This window comes from Neomonachus schauinslandi, chromosome 5 (genome assembly GCF_002201575.2).
Source record: "Neomonachus schauinslandi chromosome 5, ASM220157v2, whole genome shotgun sequence".
Taxonomy (NCBI): domain Eukaryota; kingdom Metazoa; phylum Chordata; class Mammalia; order Carnivora; family Phocidae; genus Neomonachus; species Neomonachus schauinslandi.
This window is the reverse complement of record NC_058407.1, coordinates 176440191-176445735: the sequence shown is the minus strand read 5'-3', so window position 1 is coordinate 176445735 and position 5545 is coordinate 176440191.

The following is a 5545-nucleotide window of genomic DNA, read 5'->3' as shown; positions in this document are numbered from 1 at the left end:
GGGCCAACGCCACGGTTTCCTACAGCACACACTCACGTACACACACTCACGCATGCTGACACACAGAAACACACCACACTCACACTCACATTCATGCCCACCATCCACAGGCACACACACTCACTCACACACATCTGGATCTGGCCACAGCCTGGACTCGGCTCACGGGCTGACGTGGACCCTGCCACGGGTGAGGGCTGGGTTGGCAGTCTGGGCCACTCAGATGTCCTGGCCCTGAGCCTGGTCCAGCTGAGACCCTCGAAGGTGCCCTGCCTCATGCAGCCCATTTCAAATTACGGCTGCTCTGATCTCCAAGAAACCAGTTTTTTAAAAAGCTAAGCTACTTACTTTTTATGCTTTTGTAAAAGTTCTGTAACACAGAGCAAATCAGACTTGGTTTTCAGCAGCATTTTCTCCCGGCAGAAAGATGCCCGGCCCCCCGGCACCTGTCACTGTTTCTTCTGACAGGGAGCACAGCTGGTTGGAGCTGGAGCCTCACTGCCCAGCCCGGCTGCAGGCCGTCCCCGATGGCCACATGAGCACGTGGTGGCTGCTCCCAGTGCAGTCCTCTTATCCATGTTTCTGCTGACATCATGAGCCATTCTCCCTAAGAGTCAGAAAGTGGGGGAAAGGTTCGTTTCCATACCTGTAGTCTGTTGGGTTCAGTTTTGGGGGAAGTGTCTCCATCCCTTCCTTCCCCTACATGTGTACTTGCACTAAGCCAGTCACTCACAGTGGCTGCCTCTCTCACATGCAGAAGCCATGCTGGCCCCGGGGACTCGTGGTAAACACGGTGCCCGCATGGCCAGGCACACCGCTCCGTTCAGTGTGGGACCTGGCTCAGAGCAAGGCCATGCGTTCCTGGGAGGCGGCAGAATCCTGCAGAGTGGTCAAAACCAGAGGCTGGGGGTCCCAGCTCTGCTGTTCACCCACCACAGGGTCCCCGACTGCACCAGCCTGCCCAGGCAGCATGGCTGATGCCAACCCCTAGGACTTTGTGAAAACCGAAGGACGGGCCACACTCAGCAAGTGGCAGTGTCACCAGCCCACAGAGGCACTGGGAGAGGAGCTCCGGTGGAGACTCGGGCCCCAAGCGGGAAGTGGCTGAGCCACTAAGAGGGTTCCTGTCTGCGCTGCCCTGGCTGGGCCCTCAGCCTAAAGCGCCCAACTCCAAGGAGCACCCCAGCCTCCGGGCTCCTCCCACCTAGGGAAGGCTGGTCTGGCTCCTTCCTGAGGCCGCTGTGGCTGTCTCCTCCCACCACACATGCTGGGGAAACACGGTCAAAAGCGTCACCCACAGAGGGAAAGAGCAATTGGGACCACAGCACTCATGGCCACGGCCATGTGACAATGAGGGAGGAGCCTGAATTGGGCAGTCCAGCACCATTCCAACAGCCTTGTGCTCCGCCCTCTGACCCATGGGCCTCTGACCAGCAGCAGGCCCAGCGTGACTGCTAGCCCGTGCAGCCCAGTGACCTGCCCCCCACCAGCTGTGCCGGCTGAGCGGGCCCCCAACAGCCCCTTCGGGTGAAGCAAGCGTGGTGGGTAGTTGGGACCCTCCCTCCCGAGCCCTCCCCGTCCCTACCCACAGCTAGGTGAGCTGCATCTGGAGGGACTGGAGCAGGGAGGGTCTCCCCAGGCACTCATGGATGGGGAACCAGAGGATGGGGTCTGTTATAGCCCCTAGGAAATGTAAACTGCCCATTCCAAGTTTGGTTTCCAGGAGAAATGGGCTTGCTCATGTGTTCCTTAGGTCCTCATTTGTTCACTTAGTGTGTTTATCTACACCAGACTCTCAGGTCATGCAGGGATCGTGGTAAAGCCCGCAAACTCTCTCAGAGTCCTGCTCCTGCCCTAGGCAGCAGATGCCCCTTGTTACTGACAAGAAGGCCTCACCCGGTGATCCGGGTGGCCAAGCACTTTGCTCAAAGTGCGAGCTCAACTATCATCAGACACCTCTGCTCAGGGGGACCTTGCCCTACACATGAGAGGATCACCTGCCCACCATCCCACAGCCAGTGAAAGGTCAAGACTATGGACTGACTGCTTGGGAAGAAATGGCTCCCTCCCAACAGACCCCTGTGAGTGGCCATTAGAAGGAAAGTGTCCCCCAGGAGCCTTGGTGGTCTTTCCAGCCAGAGGGTAGAACCCCAGTTATCTGTGTCAGCCCGCAAAGCAAAGGCCTTCACTGTGGAGAGAGCAAGGCTGGTGTTTTGAATACACCTGATCGCATGGTCTCCTGCTGTGTGGCCAGTCTCCCAGCTCTGGTCCTGGAGCAGCCCGCTGGAGAGGCCCGTGCATACTTTTTAGCTGGCTGCAGTCAGTACCATCACGGTACAGAGGCAGAAGGGTCTGTCTTTCCTCTGCCTGGTGCAGGCATGCAGTATGTGTATGTGTCGGAGTGTGCGGGGAGGGCGGCAGCACCCCAGCCTGCAGGAGGGGCAGCCGAGCCAGGAGAGCCCCTGCTGCAGACCCCATGACGTCCTCCAGAGCGGGCCTGGCTCTCACTTAGCATATTTCCTCCCAAATCCTTCTCTCTGATTTTATCCTACAGGGGACCTGAGCTTTTACATCAAAATCCGAGAAGCTTTTCCTTTGTCCTTGCTTTCTGCTGACATACTTGTTTCCCAAGGCACCCAGTCCAACTGCTTGAAAAGAAGGCAGAGCAAAGGGGTGAGCAGTGGCTGGTGGGTAAGGAGGAGGAAACTCGGATTAAATCTTAAGCCAGGTTGCCTGGAGATTATACCGTATCTGATGATCCCTGCCTTTCTGACTGGCTCATTCTGCTCTCTTGTTTGCTTTGTAGCTTATCCTGGGATGGGATTCGGGTGTCCCCACCTCGTCCCTGATGAGAGGAGCTGAGAGCTCTCAGCATCTGAAGCCTGGGCTGGGGTCAGCTGTGGGTCTGAGCAGGGTCCCTCCCTTGCCTGGTGCTGGATGTGCAGCAGGATGTGGTGGGAGGGGGCAGGGCTATGACCCTGCTGCCCTGAGTTCAGACAGCCGCTCCAGCCTCTCTGGTGCCTGGTCTAGAGGCTGGGCCCTCAGCCTGAAGCTCATAACTCCAAGGAGCGCCCCAGCCTCCAGGCTCTTCCCACATGGGTAAGGCTGGTCTGGCTCTTCTTGGCTGCAGCAGCCCACAGACTGGAGACCTGGTGAGTCAGCGCATCAGCTGCTTCTTCTCCCCATGAGCTGTACAGCTCTGCCCTGCAAACCCAGAGCTGTGGACACCAGGGGAAGCATCGGGGCCCTTGGCCTACCTGGGTCAGGTGTGATTGTCCAGGCCCCAAGCTCAGACTCGGCACCTCAGGCAAGCAAGGCAGGATGCCATCGAGAAGGCCAACTGGGCCCCGCCAAAGCCACCACCCTGTCCATGGACCCTCAGAGCCCCAGGACAGCAGAGAGGTCACCTGAGGAGGGGTCAGTCCCTGGGCGCCACTGGTTCCACTGGGGTCTCCACATCAGCCTGGCCCGAGGAATCAGATTCTTCCTACAAAAGCCTTGGTGGGATTGGCTGGCCCTTGATGTCTTGGGAGATAAAAGAGGCAAATACTGCCAATTATTTATTTCCCTCAAATACACAGAGAATGAGACCCAGCAGCACATGGAGTGGACTGCAAAGTTTGTGTCCCCCCCCGCCAACCAAGGAGGTGCTTTTGTTTTGCTGTGGGGAGGAGTTTGTGCTCGTCAAAGGGTGGCCAAACACTGGCTCTGCTGACCTGAACCCTGGAGGGTCTACTGGGACCGGGGTCAGACACCGTCAGCCCCACACGGCCTGTGGGAGCAATGCGCAGGGACCAGGGGTCTGCTCTCCGGTGTTTCCTTCTGAGCCCCCTGTCCACTCAAGAACCTTCCATAGGCCTGATGCAAAATCTCCACATCCCTTGGGGTTCTGACCCAGGCCCTGTACCGGGCCTATGGCAGACTCTGCTGCCTCCCAGAGGCCCTGTCCTGCTGCTCCAAGTCCCCCTGAGGTCACCTTCTTGTGGACCAGCACTTCGATCCTCCCCTCTCCATTGCTGATGGAAACTGGCCACCGACAAGTCCAGCAGGAGCCCTGATTTGCTTTTTGGGAGCAGCGGTCCGAGTGGGACCTGGAGAGGGGGCAGGAGGCCCCCAGGAGAGGGGCAGCCGGACATATGCGCTCTGGGGCTATAGAGGAAACGACTCCTACCTGCTGCCCCAGAGCTCCCAAGGCCCATCTCTGGCCTTGTTCTGCGGGTCCCACCCAGTGGAGGCTGCAGCTGCCTCTGGCCAAGGGCATGTGTGTGCCTCTGCATGTGTCTGTGTGTCTGTGTGTCTGTGTGTGTCTGTGTCTCTGTCCTGTGTGTGCCTGTGTGTCCGTCTGCCTGTGTCTGTGTCTACTTGCTCATGGGACAGTCAGAAACCATAGCTCAGGCCCTCCTCTGTCTGGCCTACTGTTGGGGCCACAGGGAGGTCAGTGTCTTGGAAAACGAGCACCACAGGACCTCTGACTCAGAGCCACTTCCTCCTGCCCCCGCCCGCCCCCATGGCTGGGAACACAGGCACCCACAACTCAGACCCACAGCCTGACTCACCCACCTGCCTGTCTCTAGCTGGATCGGGTCCTGGGAAGGGCAGTCGAGGACACAGGGAGGAGCTGTGAGGAGGCGGGTCCCAGGATCTCTCAGGGCCTGCAAGGAACGGACCCGTGCAAAGCCCTCTCTGCCTAATGCCCAGACAGCCAGGAGGAGAGGGGTGACTGATGGCTCCCCAGAAGGACACACACACAGCCATGGCTTCACATCTGCTGCTCCTGGTGTGAGTGTCTCGTCTTTAATCTCCCCCTCACTTTCGTTATGGTGATTTTTCATTGACAGGTTTTTAGTGTATTTGAAAGTATTAGCCTCTTATTTTATAGTTAGAGCTCTTTATAGCATATTTAAGAAATGCCTACTCCAAGGTCCCAAATAATTCACTGACACTTTGCAGGCAAAGTTTTTAAGAACACCTCTGATTTTAAGCCCTGGATCCATGTGGAGCTGATTCTGCATATGTTGGGAAGTAAGGGCTCTATTTCTTTTCTCACACCTAGTGATTTCTCTGTTCTTGTAGGAAGGAAAACCCCACAGGAGAACAGGGCAGTTGGATCCAAAAAGATCCTTGGAGAAGGACAAAGGGCTCCCAGCCCAGACATCCAAACTGGGCAGGGCCTAATGTCTTGGGAGATGTGAAATTCTCCAGAATGATTCCAGAGTGGGGTTGGATTGATTTCAATCCACTGTAATCCAAAGAATAAACATGAGAAGCCCTTTCTTCCGGGGGCAAGTATGCGGTTTTCACAATCAGCTCCATGCCATGGATGCCAGACTTCGGTGGTTTTTCTTTTTCCTTCCACTGACAAGGTCAGGGTAGGAGGCTGTGGGCCCCAAGCTGAAGAGAGGTATGTGTGTCTTTCTGTATATGTATGCATGCGTGTCTGTGTGTCTAACATGTGTGTGCATGTGTGCGTCTGTGTGCAGGTCTCTGTGTGTGTGCACGTGTGTGTGCATGTGTGCGTCTGTGTGTCTGTGTGCAGGTCTCTGTG